We start from the raw sequence: 10001 nt of genomic DNA on the forward strand, positions 1-10001 counted from the left end.
TCATAATCCTTAAATGGAAGACGTTTGGGACGACGAGAACCCTTCCTAGAGCTGGCCGTTCAGCCAAACTGAGCTATCGGGGGAGAAAAGCCTTGGGGAGAGAGGTAAAGAAGAACCCAAAGATCACTGTGGCTGAGCTCCAGAGATGCAGTCGGGAGATGGGAGAAAGTTGTAGAAAGTCAACCATCACTGCAGCCCTCCACCAGTCGGGGCTTTATGGCAGAGTGGCCTGACAGAAGCCTCTCCTCAGTGCAAGACACATGAAAGCCTGCATGGAGTTTGCTAAAAAACACCTGAAGGACTCCAAGATGGTGAGAAATAAGATTCTCTGGTCTGATGAGACCAAGATAGAACTTTTTGGTCTTAATTCTAAGCGGTATGTGGGGAGAAAACCAAGCACTGCTCATCACCTGTTCAATACAGTCCCAACAGTGAAGCATGGTGGTGGCAGAATCATGCTGTGGGGGTGTTTTTCAGCTGCAGGGACAGGACGACTGGTTGCAATCGAGGGAAAGATGAATGCGGCCAAGTACAGGGATATCCTGGACGAAAACCTTCTCCAGAGTGCTCAGGACCTCAGACTGGGCCGAAGGTTTACCTTCCAACAAGACAATGACCCTAAGCACACAGCTAAAATAACGAAGGAGTGGTTTCACAACAACCCAGTGACTGTTCTTGAATGGCCCAGCCAGAGCCCTGACTTAAACCCAATTGAGCATCTCTGGAGAGACCTAAAAATGGCTGTCCACCAAGGTTTACCATCCAACCTGACAGAACTGGAGAGGATCTGCAAGGAGGAATGGCAGAGGATCCCCAAATCCAGATGTGAAAAACTTGTTGCATCTTTCCCAAAAAGACTCATGGCTGTATTAGATCAAAAGGGTGCTTCTACTAAATACTGAGCAAAGGGTCTGAATACTTAGGACCATGTGATGTTTCAGTTTTTCTTTTGTAATAATTCTGCAAAAATGTCAACAATTCTGTGTTTTTCTGTCAATATGGGTTGCTGTGTGTACATTATTGAGGAAAAAAAATGAACTTAAATGATTTTAGCAAATGGCTGCAATATAACAAAGAGTGAAAAATGTAAGGGGGTCTGAATACTTTCCGTCCCCACTGTATACTTACCCCAAACTTATTACCCCATTGGGCCAAGAAAGTGGTAGGGTTATATATGATGAAGTTTACAGGCGTGCAGCTTCCCACGGAGAAGCTTGATGAGCTGGGCAAGGACTGCAGGGTAGCATCCTGGTTTGTCCCTGCCAATTCCATGGGGAACAATAGTTCCATTCTTCCCCAGAGCAACCATTTCCTAGCTTTCCTGAACAGACGTATCTGTCATTTGCCAGGTACTCTCTTTCCCATTCTAACCCCCTGCAATTTCCCCTTGGGAATTGGTTGAGGTTAATGGAAAAGTACACATCAAAAATCAGGCTCGCTGCTGTATAAGGGTTGGTTATCAGGGTGTGGTTTATCAGCTTGCCTGCAGGGCTGAAGCTTCGAACGGTTAACCAGGTTTTGGTGGGTGCATAGGTGAGGTCATAATAGGTTACCTGATTTCCTACTGTGCACATTGAATAGGTAATTTCAATGCGCATGCAAATGCCAGTTACTGTGCCCTTACATTCATAATGAGAATGCCATAGCAACATTCTAGTGGTTATGGACCCTAGTGGTTTTGATACATGGGTCACACAATTTGCCCTCCACCTTTTGGGCCCAGCCAGTATCACTACTATGACTGCCAGTATTCTTATTGGAACATTTTTAGTAAACATCATATCAGTGAATATCCTCAATCTTTTACCCACACTGCATCTCCTGGTACAAAGGGGTGGACTGGGTTTGACAGACTTATGGAGAGTTTCTCCTGAGCCCATTTCCCTATGTCCTGCATATTCTACCCTAGTCTCTGTAACAGTTCATGGTTCACCACCCCCCCATCTGGTGTAAATCTCCGTTGATACCTTTTATGATGGGTGGGGACCTGCCATATAGTACAATAAAAAGGGACAAATCTGTCCTCTTTGTTGGAGTACTTCCAATTCTCAACAAAGCAATGGGCAGCATCAAGGTCCACTTCATTTAGGTTTCCTGACAGAGTTTGGCCAATTGTAACTTTAGTGTGTGGTTCATTCTTTACACTTTTTCAGAGCTTTGGGGCCTATATGCGGTCTGTAGTTTCCAAGTAATCTTAAGTGCTGTTGCTAATTCCTGGAGGCACTTGTGAACAAAGGCAGGGCTGTTGTCTGAGCCTATGGTAAAGGGAATTGCATATCTGGGGATCATTTCATGGATCAGGCACTTGACCACCTCTTTTGTAGTCTCAGTCCGTGTAGGCCATGCCTCCACCCAACCTGAATAGGTACAAACTGCCACCAGCAAATATTTGTATGCTCCTGAGGGGGGAGGCATGACAGTAAGGTCAACCAGTAATTATTCCGTCAGTGAGGCTCCTTCAACTTGTTCTCCAGGAGTTAGTACAGGCTCTTGTATTGGGTTGTTTCGGGCACATTCTACACATTTGCTGGCTGCAGCTTGTGCCAGTGTAGGTAGCCGGGAGATGTAAAAATGTCTCTCTAAGGCCTTTTCGATGGCTGTTTTTCCCATGTGTGTTCCCTTTTTGGAATTTTGTGACAAATCCAGATACAATTCTCCCATCCTGCAGTTGGTACCACTGGTCTTCCCTATACTTTCCAGGTTCAATCTCTACCCATTCTTGTTCTGCCTTTGTGTAAAATGGATCCCATTCAGGGAGTGGCACTGGGAACAGGGAGGCCATAATCTGTTGTGGTCGCCACTAGAATGCTGCATCCCTGGCTGCTTGATCTGCTTTCCTATTTCCTCTAGCCACTTGGGAGTCTCCCTTCTGATGGCCTTTACAGTGGACTACTGCAACTTTAGAGGGGGTCCATACTGCTTCCAAAAGCACCACTATTTCTGTCCCCTATTTGATGCTCTTCCCTCCGGATGTAAGTCCTCCCTCCTTGTACAGGGCTCCTTGACCATGGAGAGTCAGGAAAGCATACTTATGCCCTGTACACACGATCGGACATTCCGACAACAAAATCCATTGATTTTTTCCGACGGATGTTGGCTCAAACTTGTCTTGCATACACACGGTCACACAAATCTTGTCAGAAATTCTGAACGTCAAGAACGTGGTGACGTACAACAGGCACGATGAACCGAGAAAAAGGAAGTTCAATAGCCAGTGTGGCTCTTCTGCTTGATTCTGAGCATGCATGGAACTTTGTGCGTCTGAATTGTGTATACACAATCAGAATTTACGACAACGGATTTTGTTGTCGGAAAATTAGAGATCCAGATCTCCAATTTTGTGTGACGGAAATTCCGATGGAAAATGTCCGATGGAGCCTACACATGATCGGAATTTCCGACAACAAGCTCTCATCGAACATTTTCCGTCAGAAAATCCGACCGTGTGTACGGGGCATAAGAGTCTACATAGACATTCAGTCTTAATCCTGCAGCCAGTTGTAATACTCTGGTCAATGCGATTAGTTCTGCTTTCTGAGCAGAGGTTCCCTGTGGTAAGGCTTCTGCCTCTATCACCGTCTCCTGTGTAACCACTGTATAGCCGGCAAAATGGACCCCATCTTTTACAAAGCTGCTGCCATCAGTGAAGTACTCAACATCTGGCTTTCCCAAGTGACTGTCTTTCTTTTTTTTTTTTTTTGAGGCTTTAGAACCACTTTAATTATTAAACAGAAAATGGGAACAACAGTGTGCTGTTAATGTCAATAAGTTATGTCTTTTTCTTTTTTTTTACTCTTACTTTTTTTTATTTTATCAAATAAGAACATGACAATTAAAGTTGTTGCAAATGGTACATAACATTATAATAATAAACATTGAAAACGCATATAAAATATGCTTCGATCAGATCTTGATGGCCTATTCCAGTCAGTATAATGTCGTCAGCAAATAAGCCTAATTTATGTTCATCTTAGCCAATGGTAATACCTTTGATATTTGGGGAGGAGCGTATATTTTCCACTAGGGATTCTATCGCTAGGGAGAATATTATTGGGGATAAAGGGCAACCCTGTCTGGTCCAGTTGGTCAAGGGGAAAGTTCTGGATAGCATACCTGAAGAGAAAACCTTTGCAGTGGGATTAGTGTATAATGCCATAATGGCAGAGTGAATGAAGCCTTGAAAGCCAAATGGATAGGGTTTTTGAAATATAGTCCCAGTGCATTCTATTGAATGCTTTCTCAGCACCTAATGCTAGGAGTAGAGAGGGTATTCAGTCATTATGTATCATATTGATAATGTTTAACATCCTTCGGGTGCTTGCCTCCCTTCAATGAAGCCTACTTGGTCAGGTTTAATTAATGAGGGTGTTATTTTAACTAATCTATTGGCCAGTATTTTTGCATATATTTTAAGATCGGAATTTAGCAAAAATATGAGTCTATAATTTAAGGGGGACGTAGGGTCTTTTCCTGATTTTGGTAATGTTATTATTATGGCTTCTAGAAGTTCTTTTGAGAAGGTTTTTGAGTTTGCTGCTTGATTAAACAATTTGGACAGATATGGAGTTAAGATGTCTTTGAAGGCCAAGTAATATTCTGCTGATAGGCAATCAGCTCCTGGTGCTTTATTTTTGGGTAAATCATTTATGACCTTTATAATTTCTTCATTGGAAATTGGTTTATTAAGCTGATCTAAAGACATAGGGTCAATGGAGGGTAGAGTGACATTGTCTAGGAATGTTTTAATTTTATTGGTGTCAGGTTGGGGGGTATTTTTATCCTCTTTTAAGTTGTACAACGCCTCATAATATTGTGAAAATGTGTCTACTATTTCTTGGGGATTAATTATTACTTTGCTTGAGTTGTGGTGGACTAGTTTCAGGATTTTATTTTTTTGTTCCAAGGCACTGTCTTTCAAGTTTGGCCGGCTTGCATAGACTTCATTGATTAAAGTGGCTGGGTTTAGGGTGTTAACACTCTCTAAATGGATTTGGGGGTTTTTACACAGCATGGCCTGGTATTTGACAGTGAACCAGTGACTTCCCTTGTAATCCATCAATGCCTGTACTTGGTGCAGGACTCAAACATACATCTCCTGATACAGTGACAACTTCTTCAGCACATAACTTCTTTCCAGTTTCAACACATACATTTCTTCTCCCTGCAACATGCACATAAACGTCTTTCCAGTTTCAACATATACTCTTCTTCTCCCTGCAACATGCACATAACTTCTTTCCAGTTTCAACATCTACTTTTCTTCTCCCTCCCCCTCAAGCATCCATCTTGAGCATTCTCTGTTTCTCTAAATTTTCCTGTCAGGGCTTCTGCAAGTAAATCAACTTTCTTTTTTCATTCTCCGATCTTCTTCCCATTTTGTTTAACCCCTCCTGCTTCTGTAATTTCCTTTTTCCTGTCTCCTGCAGACTGAATGACAAAGGCCGTATTTATCAAATTCTTGTTATCATTTGCCTCTGGATCGAAGGGGGTATAGAATCTGAAAGCTTCACACATTCTCTCATACAACTGTCCTGGACTTTCATTGGCCTGTTGAAGGATTTCTGCCATCTTACTGAGGTTAGTGAGTCTTTTGCCAGCCGATTTCATCCCCTAAATCTTAGGTTTATTGAAAAGTTAAAACAAAGTACACACGTACAGTGTTGCATCAAATAGGAATGCCTGAAGTCCGAAGTGCCAGCCCCTTCGGACTTCAGGCGTTCCGATTTGATGAAACACTGTAAGTGTTTACTTTGTTTTAACTTTTCAATAAACCTAAGATTTTACACTATTGGAGCCTTTACATCTTTTTCATGCCACGAGTATCCATCTATGGGCTTGATTATTGATGAGGACATCCAGAGGGTAATAGGTGGATCTGTCATACCCTGGAGCGAGCTGTGTCTACACTATACACTATATGCTTCCCTTGATCCTCTGTAACGGGGGATCATGGCTATCTGGTAAGAAGTAATTCTTTCTGAAGTGGTGGTGGATTCAACACAGTCTTTTTTGGTCATCAGAGATTCAAGATATTTTTCATTTATGGATGGACTTTATCTTTGATTTGGCACGGGTAGATGTCACATTTCATTATTTGTCACATCAAGACTTTTTTGTTTGCACATCATTTTTTAATATTCATCTAATTCATTGGATTTTTTTATTCACATTTGGTTTATTACTTTATTTCTTGGCACTGTGGAACCATATTAATCACGTATACACAGCTGTGTGTTTAGGTTATCATTTAGTCTAGGACTTACACAGCACTGTGTTTAAATTCATATGGATGTGCACGTATATTTATTTATGGTTTATATTTGTTCACACCCATAGATTTAACGTGGTTCTATATTTTTTCTCCCATCTGCATCCTTGCCAATCATTGCAGCATGATCAGTGCCTATCTGCAGCCTTGCCCATTATTGCAGCAAGATCAGTGCCCATCTGCAGCCTTGACAATCATTGCAGTCTGATCAGTGCCTTCTGCAGCCTTGCCCCTCATTGCAGCTTGATCAGTGCCCATCTGCAGCCTTGCCCATCACTGCAGCATGATCAGTGCCGATCTGCAGCCTTGCCCATCATTGCAGCATGATCAGTGCCCATCTGCAGTCTTGCCCCTCTTTGCAGCCTGATCAGTGCCCATCTGCAGTCTTGCCCCTCTTTGCAGCCTGATCAGTGCCCATCTGCAGTCTTACCCCTCTTTGCAGCATGATCAGTGTGCATCTGCAGCCTTGTTATTGCTGAAATAGACAGAGCTGGATCTCCTGTGTACTTGGCTCGGCTCGCAGTCCCGCCCAGTCCCGCTCCTTGACCTGGCTCATATGATGGACATAACACCGGTCCAATGGCGGGACGTCAATGCTGGTAGGTGGGATTGGACGTGACTGCGAGCGGGTCCGAGTACACAGGAGATTCGGCTCTGTCTATTTCGGCAGCGCTCGTTCCCTCCTTCCCCTCCGAAGCAGCCGTTCTTCGTATAACACACACACGAATTTCCCCTGATTTTAAGGGGGGAAAAGTATGTGTTATATGCCGATAAATCTGTTATATATATATATATATATATATATATATATATATATATATATATATATATATATATATCCACAATTGCATAGACATTCCTAAAACCTCTCGTAAGGCTCTAAAAGCTTGTTAGTGAGTAGGGATGAGCCAAACACCCCCCTGTTCGGTTCGCACCAGAACATACGAACAGGAAAAAAGTTTGTTCGAACACGCGAACATCGTTAAAGTCTATGGGACACGAACATGAATAATCAAAAGTGCTAATTTTAAAGGCTCATATGCAAGTTATTGTCATAAAAAGACCTGGGTCCTGCCCCAGGGGACATGAATCAATGCAAAAAAAAGTTTTAAAAATGGCCGTTTTTTCAGGAGCAGTGATTTTAATAATGCTTAATGCTCAAACAATAAATAATATCCCTTTAAATTTCATACCTGGGGGGTGTCTATAGTATGCCTGTAAAGGGGTGCATGTTTCCCATGTTTAGAACAGTCTGACAGCATAATGACATTTCAAAGGAAAAAAGTAATTTAAAACTACTCGCGGCTATTGCATTGCCGGTCCGACAATACACATAAAAGTTAATTGATAAAAACGGCATGGGAATTCCCCACAGGGGAACCCCGAACCAAAATTAAAAAAAAAAAATGACGTGGGGGTCCCCCTAAAATCTATACCAGGCCCTTCAGGTCTGGTATGGATATTAAGGGGAACCCCAGCCAAAATGTAAAAAAAAAATGACGTGGGGGTCCCCCTAAATTTCATACCAGACACTTCTGGTCTGGTATGGATTTTAAGGGGAACCCCGCGCCAAATTAAAAAAAAAAAACGGCGTGGGGTCCCCCCAAAAATCCATACCAGACCCTTAAAATTCTTCTTCTCCTTCTCCTTCTCCTCCTCCGCCGCGTCTTCTATCTTCTTCTCCTCGGGCCACTCCGCACCCATGGCATGGGGGGAGGCTCCCGCTCTTCTCTTTATCTTCTTCTCTTCTTCATCTTCTTCATCTTCTTCTCCGGGCCGCTCCACATCCATGCTGGCATGGAGGGAGGCTCCCGCTGTGTGATGCGTCGCCTCTTCTGATGGTTCTTAAATAACGGGGGGCTGGGCCACCCAGTGACACCGCCCCCTCTGACTCACGGTGACTTGACGGGACTTCCCTGTGACGTCATGGGGAAGGCCACAGGGAAGTCCCGTCATGTCCCGTGCGTCAGAGGGGGGTGGGGTCACCGGGTGGCCTCGCCCCCCGTTATTTAAGAACCGTCAGAAGAGGAGACGCGTCACACAGCGGGAGCCACCCACCATGCCAGCATGGGTGCTGAGTGGCCCGGAGAAGAAGATGAAGAAGAGAAGAAGATGAAGAAAAGAGCGAGAGCCTCCCCCCATGCCATGGGTGCAGAGCGGCCCGAGGAGAAGAAGATAGAAGATGCCACGGAGGAGATGCTGGACGAGAACACCGGAGGAAGAACCAGAAGAGCCAGAAGAACCAGAAGAAGAAGAAGATGAAGGAAGATAGAAGAAAGAAGAAGCATTTAAATAAAGGAATTGTCAAAAACTGTCTTTTGTCATTTTTGACAGTTTTTTAGTGAAATGGTACAGGGGGGGCCGGGATCTGGGGGTCCCCTTGTTAAAGGGGGCTTCCAGATTCCGATAAGCCCCCCGCCCGCAGACCCCCACAACCACCGCCCAGGGTTGTGGGGATGAGGCCCTTGTCCTCATCAACATGGGGACAAGGTGTTTTGGGGGGCTACCCCAAAGCACCCTCCCAATGTTGAGGGCATGTGGCCTGGTACGGTTCAGGAGGGGGGGCGCTCTCTCGTCCCCCCTTCTTTTCCTGCGGCCTGCCAGGTTGCGTGCTCGGATAAGGGACTGGTATGGATTTTTGGGGGACCCCATGCCGTTTTTTTTTTATTTTGGCGCGGGGTTCCCCTTAAAATCCATACTAGAAAAAAACGGTGATAAAAAGAACTAATACACTCTGCATTCAAATATAATTGAAACAGACTAAAGGCAGAAATAGCCCCGTCTTAATAGCTCTAAAGACAATTGCTAACACCAACAATGATGGGTGTGTTCCTCTGAATTCATGTAACATATGACAAAAAACAGGAGAAAAAGTGAATTCTTCAATGAGGGACGTGCAATGGTCAGATCATGTAAATACTGTTTATTGAAAAAATTCACTTTAAGCACCAATCCAAAAAAGATATACTGTAAAAACAGGTACCATCACCAATTTAAAAATGACAACTTAGTCATACACAGACGCAGATGGCCACCTAACACAGCCAACCAATCACACCACGCAAGTAGACTCATGCATAATAATTAAATGAAGATAGTTGAAAATGAAATTATATATACTGATTAGCTGGAGTCTTTAAATTCCAAGGAAAAGCAGCAGCAAGTAGCATTGAGTGTTCCCTGGATGATAGGTGTTATGGTAACAGACGTAGTAGGCCCAACAAGGATCTCTGGGGAACGGGGAACCCAGAGCAAAACACTGGGAAGGAAGAGGGGAGGGGGAGGGAGAAAGAAAGGCCAGTGAAGTGGGAGCCAGGGACAGAGGGACCAGGGGCGGACTCAGAAGCAGCTAGGTAGCATTTCAGGAATACACAGCTGTGTAATGAAAGTCTCTCTGGGTCAGTAATAGCTCACAGCACTAGAGGCCAAGATGTGGAGGAGCGGAAGATGAGAGTGCAGGGTGCAGGGGAGTGGTGTTGGTGAGTCCTGAAATGAGCTAAATGGCTCGCTGGGTGGACCGGGTATCCTGTGGTGGAAACCAGGTGATCATAGGAAGTAACTGTCCCAAACTTGGAATAAAGACAGGTAAGATCTCACCCGGTGCTGGCTGCAATCCACGTCAGGAGCAGGGAATGAAGCTCTCACCATCTCCCACTTGTCAGATGCTTGGTTGCATGATGTTCCGTCCTCCGGAGGGTCATCCACGGTACACATCCATTGGCGATGTTATGGG

Source organism: Aquarana catesbeiana, linkage group LG03, assembly GCF_042186555.1.
Source record: "Aquarana catesbeiana isolate 2022-GZ linkage group LG03, ASM4218655v1, whole genome shotgun sequence".
Lineage (NCBI taxonomy): Eukaryota > Metazoa > Chordata > Amphibia > Anura > Ranidae > Aquarana > Aquarana catesbeiana.